Genomic DNA, 20806 nt, shown 5'->3' with positions numbered 1-20806 from the left:
CTACTCAAGATAGTAAAGTCTCAAGCAGCCTGTAAAGAGCTACAAAGAGAACTCACAAAACTGGGTGACTGGGCAACAAAATGGCAGATGAAATTCAATGTTATAATTGCAAAGTAATGTGCATTGGAAAACATAATCCCAACTATACATATAAAATGATGGGGTCTAAATTAGCTGTTACCACGCAACAAAGAGATCTTGGAGTCGTTGTGGGTAGTTCTCTGAAAACGTCCACTCAATGTGCAGCAGCAGTCAAAAAAGCGAACAGAATGTTAGGAATCATTAAGAAAGGGGTAGATAATAAGACAGAAAATATCATATTACCTGTATATAAATCCATGGTATGCCCACATCTTGAATACTGCATATAGATGTCGTCGCCCCATCTCAAAAAAGATATATTGGAATTGGAAAAGGTTCAGAAAAAGGCAACAAAAATGATTAGGGGTATAGAACAGTTTCCATACGAGGAGAAATTAATAAGACTGAGGCTTTTCAACTTGGAAAAGAGATGACTATGGGGCCATATGATAAAGGTCTATAAAATCATGACTGGTGTGGAGAAAGTAAATAAGGAAGCGTTATTTACTCCATGTGATAACACAAGAACTAGGGGCCACCAAATGAAATTAATAGGCAGCAGGTTTAAAACAAACAAAATGAAGTATTTCTTCATACAACACCCTGTCAACCTGTGGAACACTTTGCCAGAGGATGTTGTGACGGCCAAGACTAAAACAGAGTTAAAAAAAGAACTAGATATTGGAAAAGGTTCAGAAAAAGGCAACAAAAATGATTAGGGGTATAGAACAGTTTCCATACGAGGAGAAATTAATAAGACTGAGGCTTTTCAACTTGGAAAAGAGATGACTATGGGGCCATATGATAAAGGTCTATAAAATCATGACTGGTGTGGAGAAAGTAAATAAGGAAGCGTTATTTACTCCATGTGATAACACAAGAACTAGGGGCCACCAAATGAAATTAATAGGCAGCAGGTTTAAAACAAACAAAATGAAGTATTTCTTCATACAACACCCTGTCAACCTGTGGAACACTTTGCCAGAGGATGTTGTGACGGCCAAGACTAAAACAGAGTTAAAAAAAGAACTAGATAAGTTCATGGAGGATAGGTTCATCTATGGCTATTAGCCAGGATGGGCAGGGATGGTGTCCCTAGCCTGTGTTTGCCAAAAGCTGGGAATGGGTGAGAGGGGATGGCTCACTCAATGATTATCTGCCTGTGCATTCCCTCTGGGGCACCTGGCATTGGCCACTTTCAGAAGAGAGGATACTGGGCTAGATGGACCTTTGGTCTGGTTGAGTATGGCCATTCTTATGTTCTTATGTAATGGCTATTAGCCAAGATAATCAAGGGTGCAATCCCATGCTCTGGGTGCCCCTAAGCCTCTGACTGCCAGATGCTTAGACTGGATGACAGGGGATGGATCATTCAATAATTGCTCTATTTTATTCATTCCCCCTGAAGCACCTGGCTTTGGCCACTGATGCAAGACAGGAACTGGGCTACATCGACCATTGGTCTGACTCACTATGGACATTCTTATGTTCTTAAGCACTCACACACAAGTTATTGGTCTCAGCCCAGGGGTAACTGTGTGAAATGTAATGGCCTGTGATAGGCAGGTTATTGGACTAGATAATCTCATTGTTCTTCCTGTCTTAAACTCTGTGAATGCAACAAATTCCCCCAGCAGGGAGAAATCTCTACTGTACCTGATTCCTGCACTCTAGTATAGGAGGTGCAATAGAGTGGAGTGTATCTGCACTCCACCAATTCTCACCTGGCATATGGTCCCTTGAGAACATACCCGGATGGTATAAATCAGTGAGGGCGGGGGCAGGTGGACAAGAGAGAGTGTGATTCTTCTCTATGACTAACCTGTAGGCTAGGGGACCATGCATTGAACTGGAACGCTAGTGATCGTGAATTCAAATCTCATAACTACTGACTGCTTTTTATATTTGTATGTACTTCATAGTCCTTATTATTAAGGAAAGGTTCATATTCTGACCTTAGAAGGCAGTCAAATATCATCACTCCATTTTATAAATCAATGAATACAGAGGCTCAGACTACCATTTCAAGCAGAGGTGGGTCCCATTCTAAGGGTGCCTATCTGTCTCCACTCATTGTCAAAGGAGCCTAGATGCCTAATTCAGGCTTTGTGAATCACAGTGTTGTTCCTGTGATTTTCTAATATGCTAAAAGGTGCCACGATGCTCAGCACTGCAATGCTTAAATCCCTTTGTGAAGCCAGGCCTAGATTTTATTGAACTGATAGTGGGAACGTTGACCTGGATACTTGAGTTCTTCTTTAGTGTTGGTCTGAAAAACAGCAAAGAAATTTTAACTGCTACCTGTAGAACTCTCCAGTTCTATGAGCATATATGTTTTATGGGCTAATCCCATTACTGACTAAAGTGATTTTAATGACCATCTCAACATCTCCATAAATAAATCCAAAGCCTAAAGCAAGCACTTACTGTACTGTGTCTCCCCAGCAGCTATAACCATTAAGATATACTGGGCCAGATCCTCAAGTCAGTGTCAATAGAAGTCAGTGGAGCTACCTCAACTCACACAACTTAGGATCTGGCCCACTCTTTATTTATTTTATTTATTTGTTTATTAGGTTTGTATTGTGCCAATAACCACAGTAGCTAGGAGCTACCCAGCTTTTCAAAAAACAAATGAAAACACTCAAGAAATGTCAGCGGCTGACTCAGTGCAATCAGTCAATTTATAAATATTTAAACTGCCAGGCATTCTTGCTGAGGCAAAGCCTAGGTCAGCGTTGGTATGAGATAGTGAGTTACCTCTGAGCTAAAGGGACTGGTTTTCTCCTTTGTCAGAACTACAGCTGCAAGTAACACATGAAGTATTTACTTATTTATATGGATGGGCAACTTAGGTTCACTAAATTGATACTTCCTAAGCTCCCAAAGGCTACAATATTAATTACAGAGAGAGAGAGGGCAGAAGAAAAAGAAAGCAATCTTAGATTTGCAAACGCCTCATGACAGAGAGATTATCTGTGTGAATCTATGATTCTGTGAAGTGACTAGTGCGCATCTGGGCCCTATAAAATAATAATTATTATTATTTATTAAGAAGAAGTAGACTTTGGGCTGAGGTACATCCAGTGTACGACATGAGCCCAATCCCTCTACCTAGCAGAACGTCTGTTGATTTTTAACATGCTTTACAGACTATTCCTATTTCAGACAAAATGTCTGTATTTTACTTGTATGTAAGTTTTACTCCTGTCACTCTGACATCTGATTAACCAGTCAGTCATTTGCCCTTTCCATTTTGAACTGGGAGTACTTATCAGCAAGCTGACATGATGTGGGACCTCATACAGTTTTATGTATTTCATTTACTTTGAACACACTTCTTCTGCAATTCCTACAAGAATGTAGTTAATAAGTCAAATAATAAATATGGGGGAAACTATGTTATTTCAACTTCTGTGTTAACCATTAAGTCACGTCTTCTCTGTATTAGACTGTAGGCTATTTGGAGCAGGAATTGCCTACGTGTGTGTGCCTCATACAGCACTGAGCATATGATGATGCCTAAAATATTCTATAACAACCACCATCTTATTTTTAAAGTAGTCCCATTCCTCGTTAGCTAAAATCACAGCAACCTAGTTGAAGAATAATATCCTATTCAGGCAGGGAGTGGAAGCTATTTATCATGACAAGATCTGGAACAAACACACATGGGGGCACAGATAACATAGAGTAGGTAAATGTCTACATGATTTCTAATGTGCTCCTCACCGTAGTACCTAGGAAGAACTGCCAACAACAATGAGCTAGGCTCCCAAAAGTCATGACTGGTTTTAAAAGTTATGAGATTTGAACAAACGAACAACGTTTGGGCTCTTTTTATTTGCCCTTCTGATTTTTGAACCTTAGGGGTTCAACTTTCATGTTTTTCTCTGTAACCATGAAGATATTTCCTTTAAAAAAAATTCTAATGTTTTCACAGGACTCCATGTGCTGGGGCTTTAAGAAAAATACCAAATACCATGATCCCCACAGTAAGTTCAAAGAAATGACAACACTGCCCACATGTCAAATACATGTATAAGCAGTAACGTTTCAGTCTAAATGAAACTGTTCTCAGTACAACACACGGCTTCAAGAATATGTGTTTTTTTTTCTGAAAGATTACTATGAGAATGCCTGCACAAAGATATTAGGCTATGTGCTGACTTTTAAATGTTCTTTGTTTAAGTGTATCCTTAATCATTTTTTTTTAAAGAGCAAAACTAGTCTTTTGTTGTTGGCTGTAGATTTTGTGTATGATAAGGAAAACAAACCATAGATAGGAACAACATGACACACAGCTAATACTGAGAGTCACAAAAGTCTGCATTTGTTACTTCAATAGGAGATTGGGAGTTTAACTGCTCTGTAAGCGTATCTCATTTTCACAGATAAAAATGCCTAATGGTAAACTCCACTGAAAAACACGCTGTTTGAGCCCTACATACAAATAAGGAGGGTCCCAAAGGTTATTATTTGCTGTCACTACAAAATTGCAGTAGCTGATAGACTGGACAGACTTATGACACTGGAGCTTTCACAGGTTGTCAGCTCATTTACAGGAACAGTGATTCACTTAATGCTAAGAGCTCAGAATTTAATTAGGTATATTTATCTGTGTCAGAATTATATGTGTATATATCTTTGGTATGCTATGTTTCAGCCCAGCAAAAATATTATGGACAAATTATGAGCCGTGAAAATGATATGTGGTTTGCGCTTAATGGAAGCACTAACGGACCTTAGCTATTGTGGCATAATTGGCATGGCTATAACTGTTTACACTGTTCATGGGAAATACATGGAGCCGCCCCCTCCTCCCAGACATTCAGGGGTAGAATTTGGACATCGGTGTACAAGAAAAGAGGACAGGTATTGGAGTACCAATTTCAAAGCCTGTTAAAATGTCACAGTAGTTATCGGCTGGTTACAGAACTGAGAGGTAACAAGGAATTAATAGCACTGGCTGCAGTCAGACATAACAAAGGCAGCAGCAGCCTGAATTCTCAGAGCCTGGGGTCAGATTTAGAAATGTCCCCACAGACCTGTGCGGTGTGTAATTTTTATCTGTTGTAACTTATTTTCTGTGTCCTGCACCTTGTATATAGAGAGGTATATCCCAGTCTTCTTCATACCCCATGCTGACCCCCTCCAATGATGCAGAGGCAGCCACCATCTTGTGTTCATACCTACAGCCTGCTCCAGAGCCGGCCAGACACACTCACACAGTGCTCTCTCAGGGACACCTTATTTTTATTCATCTCTTAACATACACATTAAAGTTCTTCTGACTGAAAATGTATGCTTGATCTTTTGAAATGGAAAAACATAACTTCCACCAATAGATTTTTTGTTTGTTTTAAATCAATTTCTCAAACCCCCATTTTTTCATCTTTTTAATTTTTGTGGGCCATGTGTTTGAATTGATTTTTTCCACACTAGAAAGCAACAGTGTTTTCCACAGTGTTATTTTTAAATCCCAGGAGAAGGTCAGTGTTTTGCCAGTCTAAGGTTTAATGCAACATTTTTACCTTCTGCTTTTTATTAAACATAATAAACCTGCACTTATGAGTCCTCTTTGCTTTTTTTCTTCCTGTCATACTTTCCTTCATTACATATTTTCTTTACTTCGATATGAATTTTTTCAGCACCCTACCTATCAGAATCTGTTATTCTTATGTCTAATTTTTCTGGGTTTAATTTACTGTCTGGTAGTGGTTAGGCCGGATCTCCAGTGACTCCTAAGACTGGTGTTACAACAAATGTATGCAATCACACCTGTGTCTACTGCTACCTCCCCCGACCTTTGTTTATTCACTTGTCAGCTATTATCTACATCCTAGACTCTGAACTCTCTGGGGGAAGAGGCTGTCTTTGAGTTATTTGTTTGCTCAGTGCCAAGTACAAGGGGGCCTTGTCTGCGGTCCTCAGGTACTACCACATTAGAAATAATGATTTTATTTAATTTTCTCATCCTTCTTCTTACCCTGTGTTGCACTCTTTCTTCCTTCCCATGTCCTCTTTCACTCTTTCTTTTGGCGCACCCACAGCACTCGTATGTACCCATAGTTCTCTTCTCCTTAGCACCCACTGCTCTCTCTGTTATTCTATAATGCCATTACATAAACTGATCGTCATCTGGAATACCATGTTCAGTTGTGGTCACCCTATCTCCAAAAAGATATACCTGAAATAGAAGTGGTTCATAGACAGGCAGTGATAATGGAAGTTATGCATGTGAAAGGAGATTGGAAAAAGAGGGTGTTAGGATATAGATATTGAGGCCTGTCTGTAAAGGCCTGTACTCTAAGAATTTAGGTGTATTCTTATCACTTGGCTAGTTATAGAGGTACAAAAGAGAATCAAAATCACTGTCTGCCGGTGTAAGGGCCTTTTCTTACTGTGACAGTCTGAGGCCCTGTGCTTAGGCTGAGCTCTCTGGCTAAGCAGCAGAGGCAGCCATAAGCTAGGAAGCGAACGGTCACATCCTCACATTCCAAACTAGCCACATTGAAATAAGGTGCTATTGGGCTGTTAAGAATACAATCCTGTCCTGAATACAATCCTGTCCTGATAATGCCTATCACCTCCAGAGAAAGGGAAGTGCCTAGAAAATGTAAAAGGAAACTTAGTTTGATAGCATCCTGTCTGGCAAGAACTCACTTATCAATACTGGGATGTGAAATCCTCACTTCTGTATTGTTTTGTCATTATAGTTCCCACTTTGCTATTGTTTGTATAATCTCTGTCTGGTTCTGTGATTGTTCCTGTCTGCTGTATAATTAATTTTGCTGGGTGTAAACTAATTAAGGTGGTGGGATATAATTGGTTACATAATCATGTTACAATATGTTAGGATTGGTTAGTTAAATTTCAGGAAAATGATTGGTTAAGGTATAGCTGAGCAGAACTCAGGTTTTACTATATAATCTGTAGTCAATGAGGAAGGGAGGGCGTGGGGGAAGGGGGTGGGTGTGGGTGGGAGATGGGAACAGGGAATGGGGTAAGGAAATTGGAATCATGTTTTGCTAAAGAGGGGAGACGGGAACAGGGAATGGGAGTGGGGAAACTGGAATCCTGTTTGGCTAAAGGGGGAAATGGGAACAGGGACACAGGTGTAAGGCTCTGTGGTGTCAGAGTTGGGAAGGAGGATACTAAGGAAGGAAACTGGAATCATGCTTGCTGGAAGTTCACCCCAATAAACATCGAATTGTTTGCACCTTTGGACTTCGGGTATTGTTGCTCTCTGTTCATGCTAGAAGGACCAGGGAAGTGAGTGGGTGAGGGAATAAGCCCCCTAACAGAGGGATTGGTAATTTTAAAAAGAAACAAATAAGGCGAGGCATGATGAAGGTACATAAAATAGCCTATAATGTAAACAAGGCAAATCAGGTGCTCCTTTTCATACACTTTCATGATACAAGAACAAAGGAGCATCTATGAAATTCAAAGGTAGCGAATTTAAACTAGTAAAAAGAAATACTATTTACACATGGATATTAATCACAGAACTCATTGCCATAAATACAATTGAGGCCAGAACATAACAGAATTTAATAAAGGAATGAGACATTTAGATGGCATGTGGGAATGAGAACATTCAAAATTGCGTTAGATGGGATTAACAGAAAAGGGACATAAACCCTCAAGTTTCAGGGCATAAGCCAACCGCTAAGTAAGTTGATGGAGTTTAGGAAGAAACTTCCTCTATGGACAAGTTATTCCATAATTGTCTATCCCTGGGTTCTTACACCTTTCTCTGAAACATGTGGGACTGGACGCTGTCAGAGACAGGACATTGGACTGGTTAGACCACTGTTCTTATTTAATATGTCAATTCCTAGGAGTTGGATCCTTCAAGTACTTAGGCACCTAAGTCTCTGGTTTGGCTCCACTACAATCCACAAACTTCCCACCAAATCCTGTAGGTGCCTAAACTCGCTCTGCGCGTAAGTTTTTCAGAGTAAAAGTTCCGAGGGTACCTATGTTTCTGCCTCTGGGCATGTGCAGTGCTGGCTCTCCGTAGGCCTTTGGACACCTGTCTCCTGCCTAAGCCCCAGAGCAAGTCACAAACCAGCGAAAGACAGGCATTCAGCTGCCTAACCTGCATTCAAGACATGATCCAGTAGGTGCATGCCTACCGTATCAGGTCCCATGCAAAATGTGGCTGGAGTTGGTACCCACTTCTTAACCCAGTGATCAGAGCACTCACCTGGGATGTGGGAAAGCCAAGTTCAATTCCCACCCTCTCTCTGGCAGAGCAGGAGAAAGGATTTGAACGGGGGTGTCTATTACCTCTGAGGAGAGAACTCAAAGAGCTGAGCCATGGGATATTCTGATATAGACTGCCCTCTGTCTCTCCTGTAGAAGCTGTTCCACTGTGGATAAATAATGAAAGAGTGGGTGGACCAGAAGGACTGGGCTCTTATAGACACTGGGTGGGTGTCTTAACTACCAGGCTACAAAGTCATTTCCATTGTCTCATTCCCCCTCTCTCTGGCTCAATGACTATTCCACTGTGGATAAAAACTTAGTCATTAGGTGACTGGGAATGACTCTACAACCCAGTGGTTAGGGCACCCACCTGGCTGATAGGAGACAAGAAAAGAGGCAGGTGGAGCTTTAATAGAAAGGAATTAAAAGCAGATTTCTGCTTAGAAATTGCAACACAGCCAATTTCTGTTTCTATCCTTAGATAATGGGCCCAAACCCCAGGGTGACTACGGCAGAAACAAATTATGAGATAATTGGAAAGGCAGATTTTTTCATTTGAACTAAAAGGAAAAATACTCCCTCAGGTGAGTTAACTCTGGGGTCATCACACTACAAGGTCTTTTAGCTGGTTAACGCTAGAAATGTCAGTTTCACTAAAAACTCATTTTCAAATCAGATAATTGAGCAATAAGACACCCCAAGGCATTTGTTAATGTTTAATAATGCATGCACCAAGCTGAAGAGCCTACATTTCGGAGCTCATTCATTCTTAGCAAGCACTGTAAGCCGCTAACCTGATCGGTATGTGGGTTTTCCCTTAATGCCTTTAGAAAGTGCAGACTGTTCGTGCATGTGACTCATCTGAACTCTAGAACACAGTTAGGTTCTGAAGCACGGAACATGTGTGTGCATATATATGAACAACACATATTTGTACATATGAACATAAGAATGGCCATAGTGGGTCAGACCAAAGGCCCATCTAGCCCAGTATCCTGTCTTCCGACAGTGGCCAATGCCAGATGCCCCAGAGGGAATGAATGGAACAGGTAATCATCAAGTGAGCCATCGCCTGTTGCCCATTCCCAGCTTCTGGCAAACAGAGGCTAGGGACACCATCCCTGCCCATCCTGGCTAATAAGCATTGATGGACCTATCCTCCAGGAATTTATCTAGTTCTTTTTTGTGATTCAGGTATGGAAACTCCAGGTTTTTTGCAGAAAAAATGACCTAGTAGGTTTTACTTGGAGGGCAGTTCACATGTGGAACATCTATGTCACTTGGAAGTATTTCCATGAACATATATTGACTGTTCGGATACTGGAAAAAATAAGCTTTTATTTCAGTTTGTTAATGAAAACTATTCCAAAAGAAAACTATTCTAAGGGCAGCAATTACATCAAGGTTCTTGCTATGACTATTAGGAAATGATAAGAATGTTATATAAATCTCTGGAAGTCTTAGGGGGAAGAGAAATAGATGGAATCATTAGTGATTAGAGAGGGCTGTGACAAGAGAGTGGAATTAACAGTCATTGGATGTTGGAGTGGGGAGTGGGCGGAGTTATGAACAGAATATTTCACGTTTGGGGACAAATGTATACCTTCAAGTCAGCGGCACTGCTATGGGTATCCGCATGGCCCCACAGTACGCAAACATTTTTATGGCTGACTTAGAACAACGATTCCTCTGCTCTCGTCCCCTAATGCCCCTACTCTACTTACTCTACATTGATGACATCATCATCATCTGGACCCATGGAAAAGAAGCCCTTGAGGAATTCCACCATGATTTCAACAATTTCCATCCTACCACCAACCTCAGTCTGGACCAGTCCACACAAGAGATCCACTTCCTGGACCCTACAGTGCTAATAAGCGATGGTCACTTAAACACCACCCTCTACCGGAAACCTACTGACTGCTATGCTTACCTACTTGCCTCCAGCTTTCATCCATACCACATCATATGATCCATTGTCTACAGCCAAGCTCTAAGATATAACCGCATTTGCTCCAATCCCTCAGACAGAGACAAACACCTACAAGATCTCTATCAAGCATGCTTAAAACTACAATACCCACCTGCTGAAGTGAAGAAACAGATTGACAGAGCCAGAAGAATACCCAGAAGTCATCTACTCCAGGACAGGCCCAACAAAGAAAGTAACAGAATGCCACTAGCCGTCACCTTCAGCCCCCAACTAAAACCTCTCCAGTGCATCATCAAGGATCTACAACCTATCTTGAAAGACGATCCCTCACTCTCACAGATCTTGGGAGACAGGCCAGTACTCGCTTACAGACAGCCGCCCAACCTGAAGCAAATACTCACCAGCAACCACACACCACACAACAAAAACACTAAGCCAGGAACCTATCCTTGCAACAAAGCCCATTGCCAGCTCTGTCCACATATCTATTCAAGGGACACCATCATAGGACCTAATCACATCAGCCAGACCATCAGAGGCTCGTTCACCAGCACATCTACCAATGTGATATATGCCATCATGTGCCAGCAATGCCCCTCTGCCATGTACATTGGCCAAACCGGACAATCTCTACGCAAAAGAATAAATGGACACAAATCAGATGTCAAGAATTATAACATTCAAAAACCAGTCGGAGAACACTTCAACCTCCCTCATCACTCAATTTCAGACCTAAAAGTCGCAATTCTCCAGAAAAAAAACTTCAAAAACAGACTGCAACGAGAAACTGCAGAATTGGAATTAATTTGCAAACTGGAAACCATTAAATTAGGCCTGAATAAAGACTGAGAGTGGATGGGTCATTACACAAAGTAAAAACTATTTCCCCATGCTAATTTTCTCCCTATTGTTACTCACACCTTCTTGTCAACTGTTTGAAATGGGCCATCTTGATTATCACTACAAAAGTTTTTTTTCTCCTGCTGATAATAGCCCACCTTAATTAATTAATCTCATTACAGTTGGTATGGCAACACCCATTTTTTCATGCTCTCTGTGTATATATATCTTCCTACTGCATGCATCCGATGAAGTGGGTTTTAGCACACAAAAGCTTATGCTCAAATAAATTTGGTAGTCTCTAAGGTGCCACAAGTACTCCTCATTCTTTTTGCTGATACAGACTAACACGGCTACCACTCTGAAACCTAGACCCTAGAAGTATCTGGAATGTGGGCAGACCCTCAAAAATATGGTCATCTATCTACAGCTAACTAGTATATCCTAGTTCTGAGTGGTCTGTCTTTGCAGTGTTCAGTTTGTTAGGTGGTTGTTCCTCATTTCAACTGTAGTAAATGTGAAAGCTGCAGATCAAAACTGCAAATGGAAGATTAATGTTTAGTATTTATCAAAAATCAGTACTTAACCTATCTAACTCAACATGGCTAGAGGGAAGTGGTAGGAAACAAGTGGTTCAGTGGACTGAAGTAATGAAAACACAATATTCTTCTAATGCTAAATATAAACACCACCAAGGGATGCTGAACAGCAAGATGGAAAGGTTTTACGCTTATCTGAAAAATGCAGAAAATCTGTTTCTTTGAATTCTTCAAAGTCAAACGTGCCCGTGAATGAAACTGTCTATTGAAGGGGGAAGAGCAGAATGTTAACAAGTTTTATGATCCTGCAAGCAAGATGTTTTTATGCCATCATCATCATCATCATCATCATTATCTTCCAAATGTAGCTGAATTCATCACTTAAGTCCCTGCTCGAGGCTTTCTACCACTGTTCAGTATCAGCATCATTCAGGAGCAGTCTCTGTTCATCTTCAATGCCCCCAAAATGGTAAAGATCAACGGATGGTTGTGTTATAAAAGCAGATGAAAAGATGTTGAACTTGATAAGGCAGTTGAACTTGATGAGAAAGTTGCAACCTTCTTTTACACTAACAACATGCCTTCAACATAGCACAAAATGAGCCTTTTGGAAAACTGATTGAAGCCCTTTGCCAGAGATATAATCTTACAGGTCTGCTACAAGATGTGAAATAAAGGAAAAGTTTAAAGGAAGAACTAAAAGAATCAACAATAATATTGATGCACGATGGTTGGCCAAACATGGGAAATTACCCCCAAATGGCTATAAGCATTCAGAGAGGGGGAAAAAGGATTCCTACTTGTTGCTATTGATTTACATCTGAAATGGAAACAGCAGAATATTGGTCCAAATTGTAACTGCCTATTATTAATCTCAAACAGCAAGTAAATTTGATGGAAACTCAAGCTATGTGCATGGATACACAGTACAAAATTATTGGATGGCAAAACTGATTACATTACAAACACCACACTATACTTTTGCAGAGGGAACACAAACTAGCAATTCTACTACATGATCTAATTGTTAGAAAACCGAACAATAAACAAAGAATATAAGGATGCTTGTTTGCTTGAGGGGCTTAGACCGACTAACATTTCTAGGTAAATGGATTTCTGGAGACATTACAGCTAAACACTGAGGCTGATCCCTTACATAACATATTGAAAAGGCCTTAATCCCTTTTAAGTCAGAAAAGTAGCAAGAACAACACTGGGCAGGATATGCAGAGAATAACATTTGGACTCTCAGATATCAGTGACTATGCAGAGTTGGGAGAGAGCCTTTTTAAAAGGACATACAAAATTGGAAATTCTGCATTCCCTCTCCCCCACCTCCATGTAAGAATAAATAGGAGGAATAACAAGAAATTTTAGGCCACCCTTTTATACCTGGCCAAACTCATGGTAAGGAATGAAGACAAAAACCACATCAATTGGGACAAGAATTTAATGGTAAAATTACTGAATAAAATAGAAGCACCTACTTTAACATCCAATTTAGATTTTGAACTAAGAAGTAGTTGAAATAACAAAGACATAAGAAATTCAGATATCTTCTGGAATCAATGGGATAAATAGTGGTAGTGAATTAATCCTTCCACTTTACTCACACTAATTACTAGTAGCAATATTTAGCATTTATACTGCAGTAATGCTTTAGAGCAGTGCTTTTTAACTTGTGGTCCACAGACCCCTGGAGGACCCTGGACTAAGTCTAAGGGGTCCACAAAAGGTGACTATGAAAATAAAGTTTCAGATCCCAGAAAAGGCATGCCCTTTTTCTGATCAATCAAAAGTACGTGAATACCCGCCCCCGCAGGTCAAAATCCGGAAGTGTTGTTGTTACCACAGAATCCCACAGTTTAGCGCTCTTTCTCACATTGCGTCAAATACCATGCCAAGTGCATGAAGCATTTTTGGTTGAATTCTGTTCAGTCAGTTTTCAGTCTAAGACTTCTACAGTAGGAGTCCATGGACCCCAGGCTGAATTTCTAAAGGGGGCCACACCTCTATTTGAAATGTAGGGTCTGCAAATGACAAAAGGTTGAAAACCGCTGCGTTGGAGACATCAACCAAGTCAAAACCCCATTGTGCTAAATCCTGCATAAACATATGGAAGAGTTTCAAAGTGTTCTCATTTTGGCTTGCGAGCTTACTCATGCAGAGTTTTGGCCACCTAAGATTTTGTGCAATGCAATTTACACATGCAATTTCTGGGTTTGGCAGCCTTTAGAAACAGGGGCAAACAAAAGTGCTAGTGCAAAATCTTAACCATGCCATTTTTGACATGCAATTTTAGTGATCAGTGGCTCCATGTCTAGTTGGCAGCCGGTATCAAGTGGAGTGCCCCAAGGGTCGGTCCTGGGGCCGGTTTTGTTCAATATCTTCATAAATGATCTGGAGGATGGTGTGGATTGCACTCTCAGCAAGTTTGCAGATGACACTAAACTGGGAGGAGTGGTAGATAAGGTGGCAGGTAGGGTTAGGATACAGAGGGACCTAGACAAATTGGAGGATTGGGCCAAAAGAAATCTGATGAGGTTCAACAAGGACAAGTGCAGAGTCCTGCACTTAGGACAGAAGAATCCAATGCACCGCTACACACTAGGGACCGAATGGCTCAGCAGCAGTTCTGCAGAAAAGGACCTAGAGGTTACAGTGGACGAGAAGCTGGATATCAGTCAACAGTGTGCCCTTGTTGCCAAGAAGGCCAACGGCATTTTGGGATGTATAAGTAGGGGTATTGCCAGCAGATCGAGGGACGTGATCGTTCCCCTCTATTCGACATTGATGAGGCCTCATCTGGAGTACTGTGTCCAGTTTTGGGCCCCACACTACAAGAAGGATGTGGAAAAATTGGAAAGAGTCCAGCGGAGGGCAACAAAAATTATTAGGGGACTGGAACACATGACTTATGAGGAGAGGCTGAGGGAACTGGGGATATTTAGTCTTCAGAAGAGAAGAATGAGGGGGGATTTGATAGCTGCTTTCAACTACCTGAAAGGGGGTTCCAAAGAGGATGGCTCTAGACTGTTCTCAGTGGTAGCAGATGAAAGAACAAGGAGTAATGGTCTCAAGTTGCAGTGGGGGAGATTTAGGTTGGATATTAGGAAAAACTTTTTCACTACGAGGGTGGTGAAACACTGGAATGCATTACCTAGGGAGGTGGTGGAATCTCCTTCCCTAGAAGTTTTTAAGGTCAGGCTTGACAAAGCCCTGGCTGGGATGATTTAGTCGGGGATCGGTCCTGCTTTGATGACCTCCTGAGGTCCCTTCCAACCCTGATATTCTATGATTCTATGATTCTATACTACATTTGAAAATTTGCTCTGAAAATGTCCAGTGTTTGAAAGACACTTTAGCCATAGCTAGCACATTCCCATCCTTCCCCTCCTCCCCCGGCCCCTCCGGACAAATTATCCCACCATAGAGACAAGCCCTCAGTAGCAGACCTTTTAAAGTTTTCCATATCTTCTTTCTCATTTTTCTCACTCTTTTGTATCTATCATCTCACTAATTAAAGTGCCAATCCAAGTGCTCTGTGTGGGTACAAAGCTCGAGCCTTTGTGGATCTCATGGCAGGATCAAGGCCTAATTACCCATCTATATCTAGCTATGTTCCTCTGGTTTTTCTATAACATTATCATTGTTGTATCCAAGCAATGTTTGTGAATAGTAAAGGAAAGATGAAAGCTGATGGTTGTGCCTGCATCATTATAACACAGGGAAAACTGGAAGGAATGAAAAAGAATTGGCCTAAACTGTGCAATCCATTTTCTTTTTATTTAGCTTCTCTTTAATTTCTCTTTCTTGGTTATGCAAATATAATGGTATTAATTCCTGCCCAGGGTATAGTCAATGTATACATTATGAGCAATAGGGGAAAATAATGCAATTTCAGCCAGAGTTAACTGCGTGCATATTGTCTGTGCAAGACTGTTCATAGATTGGAATGACAGCTCTACCATTAAGAAAGTGACAAGCCCTGCATGAGTTAGAGACCTTATTTATTTTTTGTTTGTTTTTTAAATTTAAAAAAGGATGTTTAATTTCACATAGGACATTATCGGAGAACATATGTTTGTTTCAAGAGTAAATTAATTTTTAAGTGTCTCCCCAGAGAATGAGCTCTACCCTCTGCAAGAGAGAAACAGAAGAAAAGTTACTTCTTGTACAAAAAAGATTTTTAATTTTTGTTCCCTAAGTGCTGTCTATTCTGTCTCCAACCATAGGTTCCCCCCTCCCCCGTTTCAAGGATATTGTAACAGAGTGCTGAGACCTGATACATGGGGGTCAGCATTCTGATCACTGGAGCCTCAATTAATGCCCCCAATGATGGCTGATTGAATACTTAGATAATCAGAAGGAGTGTCTGGAGAGGTAAGGAACTAATTAGCCCTCAGCTGACCAACCTGATAAAAGCCAGGAAGGAAGCAATGGGGGGCAGGAGAGGGAACGAAGACAGAGCTAGCTGGGCCTGGGAAAGGGAGATCAAGATCGAGATCTTTTCCTGCCAGAGTCCTAGTAAATAAGGGCTGAAAGATGTAGGAATTTAAATCTGTGATATTGCATTGTACTGGGGTGGGTGGAAGGGTTTAGAATAAAACACAGCTTGAACACTAAAAGAAAGTGAGTCTGAGCAGTCTCTGGGGCATCAGAGGATGGGGACAGCATGCCCTGTCACAGGTATTTAATGATTCATTAGATGTCTAATGTATGTTTTATGCCCTGTATTAGAAAACACAGTAAAATCTCCCTACTAGAATAGGTATTCACTTCAGTGCTCCAATATAAAATTTAAGACAGTGGAAGGCCACCGGCTAAGGAATTAAACAAATAGCTTTTCATAAATTTGAATGTGACTAAGGAAAGTAAAACCTGAATGTAGTTAAGAAGAACTTTTAAGCTCTTGATATATGGATACATACCCATGTATTTACTGTGGCCTCCTAACTTCTCCCTGAACCTTGTGTTTCCCTGCCTGTTATAGATCTCATCTGTTGCCTGTGTGCCTGACAAACTTATTTATGAATATGAACTATTTTACTCTTTTTCAGTTGATATGAAACTCTCTTACCCTCTATAGCAGTGGTAGGCAACCTGCGGCCCATCAGGGTAATCTGCTGGTGGGCCGCCAGACCATTTGTTTACATTTTCACAGCCGTCTACAGCTCCCAGTGGCCGTGGTTCACTGTTCCCGGCCAGTGGGAGCTGGCCGGGAAGTGACAGCCCGCGCTCAGTTAATCTATTTACCCACATAACTTTAGCAACGCATTTCCAGTTCTCTTTCTGGATACTAATTTACTGTTAAAATAATAGATTTAGATCATTTCTGCTCTCACGTACAGTGATGTAAATTCAGGTTGACTCCACCGAGTTCAGTGGAGTTACTCTGGATTTTTACAGATATAATTGAGAGCAGAATTTGGCCCATTGTCTCTAGTGGGGAAGTAACATGGTAATTGAAGGTGTTTAGTGGGTATAATTATTTGAGGAGTTCCACTGACATTTCACATGACATTTCTGTAATTTAGTAATAGAAACTTATAGTTAGACCAGCATGAGAAAACCCATGCACCTGTATTCTACAGGAAAATTGTGGTACAAACACTTTTCTGTTAGAAAATATCCTGTCAGCTAGTCTATTTTTCTACTTTCTTAACAATAGTAGGTGTACATAGATTTCTTAAATATGTGGGGAGCAGAAAACAGTTGACAGCAGCTCCAAGAGCAATAAAGGGAAGCTAATAGCACCCTGAAAATGCAGGTGGATCAAAGCCATGTCATTTTTCAGTGTTTACGCATGGTTGCTTATTAGATTTTCAGGATTTCTCAGCATGGATGATAACAAATCACAGTCTTACCATTGATTATGTAGGAAGACACATAATAACAAAAGACGAGAACATCCTACATCTTTCCCCAGTGCAAAGCCAATGAAGGACTGATTCAAGGATTCATGCTCAGGGCTGGTAGAGGTCTTAGGGACAGAATGCATCTCACAGCTACAAATAAGGAGAGATTTGAGGGGTTGACTGCAGCCCCCATTCCCTAAGTCCACTTGGCGGCACACATGAAGTCCCATACTGGATCAATCCTGAGACCTATCTAGTCCAGTATTCTGTTTTACAGCAGCCAGCATCAGATGCTTCAGAGGATGGTGTAAGAACCTTGCAATGAGCAGATGTGGAGTGATCTGCCCCCCTCTCCCCCCGTTAGGTCTCTTCCTGGTCTCTAGTAGTTTGGCTGAGCTTTGAACCATGACATTTAATATCCCTTCCAAATGTTGTGAACAATAACTATGATGACTCTATTCTTGTTATCCATAGAAACCTCCAATCCTTTGTTGAAACTTGTTAAGTTCTTGGCCTCACGACTTCCTGTGGCAGTGAGTTTCATGTTTTAGTTACATATGGTGTAAAGAAGAATTTCCTTTTGTCAGTTTTGAATATGCTATCTCTTCTTTATCTTAATCTCTCCTTTACCTGTGCCCCCTCCAGCCTGGAGCGGGAATCTGTGGATCTGCCAGTGACGACAGCAGTGAGGTGGATAAAGATGCCATAATGTAAGAGGCTCTAACCTACAGAAGCTTCTGTGTTTGATGTGCCCTTTTTTTAACCTGTTTATGCTTAGCAGAGAGATAATTTTGTACGGTTCCAACACCAGATCCACCCAGCTTTGACACATAGGCAGAAAAGATCCTCCTGTTCTTTGATTTGTTAGATACTAGCCAAAGAGACATTTCTACCTGAAAACAATTTTCTTAAATGGGGTGGAGACCTTCCTGTACCTTGCCCAACCTCCTATTATCGTCTAGACAATACCCAGGCCTACCCTCCACATATAAAACAAAGACCCCATCTCCTGCTCCTCCTGACCCCCCACATAGAGATTGGAAAATACCCTCCTGAAGTGGTTTAGAATGCTAACCCTACTGCTGACCACCCTCCTGCTAGACATGGAGATAGCAGGCAGGGTCCATATTATCATGGAATGAAGTACTACATTGTCTCCTCAAAGATAACCATGTGTTGGTGGGATAGTTTCTGGTAATGGAGGAGTAGGAGCATGATGGATGAGAGAAGGAAAGTTGGGTCTTTGTGTTGACAGAATTTATGTTCTCTTTACCTGAACAGCTAGCTCCTAGATGCTAAAGTGATTTGTAGAGCATAAGGAATGCCAGTAGATAAGATAGAGTTCAAGCCATGTGCTTGATTGCAGTCTCCATTAACATAAATCCCACCTTGGTAGTCGATATCTGGTCAAGCTGCAGTGGGGAAAGCAGCAGTGAACCTCCACCCTGAAACTACAGCATAAAGTTCTTTTGAAAAGGGTTCATAGGGCTAGTCTTTGACTTAAGCTTTTAAGTATACAAATGTGCAGAAGCAAACCCATGTAGCAAAAGCCACTGAAATCTTAAATAAACAGCAATCATTGTGCATTTAAAATAAGCAGAACAGTTCTCCACTCGTTCTCCTGCCATATCTCTTTAATCAGGTATCAAGAGCAGGGGGTTGGACTAGAAGACCTCCTGAGGTCCCTTCCAACCCTGATATTCTATGATTCCATGAAGAGGTAAATTCCACCAGACAGAAGTGGTGTTATTGACTCAGTTTAGTCACTATAATTTATTCCAATTATGCCCTTTAATTTGCATTCTGGATTAATTGCTTGTCCAGCTACCCAGGCTACTTTAGAATAGAAATACTGGGAATGTCATCAGCATTCTCTCGGAGCTGCTTTCCCCCCACAATGTAGTGGACGGCAATACCACATATTACAAACCTTGACAGTTAAGTAATTTCAACTAAAATAGCTGAATTGGAAGCACTGATCCTGGAAATGTCCTTTGAAATCTGGACTTCAAGGTTATGGCAAAGCTGCATATGTGGGACAGTGCAGAGGGCATGAAACGCAGCTCTCCTGGGCAGTATTCTCATCTATCAAGCTCATAAATAACCAGGAAGATGGATGAATGGGTCATGCTGTATTGCGTTTGGATGTGTGATAACTTGCTTTATGTTGAATCCTTTTAGCTTCATTTCATCAGCCTCGGGTTCCATGATAGAAAAAGGCTCACTGTTAAAGCTTCTGTAACATTTCATAAAACAAATATTGGCACTTTGGAGTATTGCATTTATTTTCATAAGAAAATCATTTTTGTATAATCTACTAAATATACGTGTTTAGTTTCAGTTTTAGCCATGTTTCAAAGCACCTTGCCAGTTAGTATCTATGTGAGCCAACTTAATTGCCATTTACGTAGAGAATAATATTAACAATCAGACCATACCATACAAATTTACATTACAGACCTGGCTGGTATGAGTCCAGGTGAAGCTTATATGCATGAGTCACCTGAGAAAAAACACCCTGATTCTTTCCACCCAACTGCTGACTTGTCGCCACTTGACCATTGTTAACAGCCCCAATATCCAGGCTAGGCGAGCAAAGCCCAGCAGCTCAGCTCCACTCCCTTTCAAGACAAATGAGTGAAAGGGGTTTATCCTGCTCCCACTGAAGTCAATGGCAAAATTTCTATTGATTTCAGTGTTGGAGTATTGGGGCCTTGTTCAATAGGGACCCTACTACAGTCACAAGTGCTCTTGCCTACTTGATTCTGTTCTGTTGGAAGCCAAAGCAGTGTGAAAATAAAGGCAGGAGGGGAAAGGGTGTAAATGTTCTAATTGTACATCAGGCACTCGGTGTCTCAGCAGTGAACTCAGCATTTTTCATGTCTAAATTACATGCAGTCCATCAGAAATGTGCAAGTTCAATATTAATGGGACCCTTCCTTTGGGTAAGCCATTATTTATAAAAAAAAGTCTCTGATTATTTGAGGTAGGGGAGGTTGTTTCTATTCTCGTATTAATATGCACATTATTTGTGAATTTAAATCCTTAACATTAAAGCAACATTGCCATCTGAAATACCATAGGCTTGACTCTCCTCTCACCCTAGTGGAGCACCACTGACCCCCTTGTTGGACAATCAGGTCCCATATGTAGTAAATTAACGTCTTTACTTTTGTGATTAGTGACACCTTAAAATTTGTAAAGGTGACCCAATTTTAAAAATGCAGTTTTCTTTTCACTATTTTTTTTAAGCTGTTTGCGATTCTCTGTGCTTGGACAGTACACATCAATTATGTTGGTTTCACTTTGATATTTGGTCAGTTTCTCATTAAAGTTCT

The sequence above is a fragment of the Chelonia mydas genome, chromosome 1 (genome assembly GCF_015237465.2).
Source record: "Chelonia mydas isolate rCheMyd1 chromosome 1, rCheMyd1.pri.v2, whole genome shotgun sequence".
Classification (NCBI taxonomy): domain Eukaryota; kingdom Metazoa; phylum Chordata; order Testudines; family Cheloniidae; genus Chelonia; species Chelonia mydas.
This window is presented reverse-complemented; position numbering follows the sequence as displayed.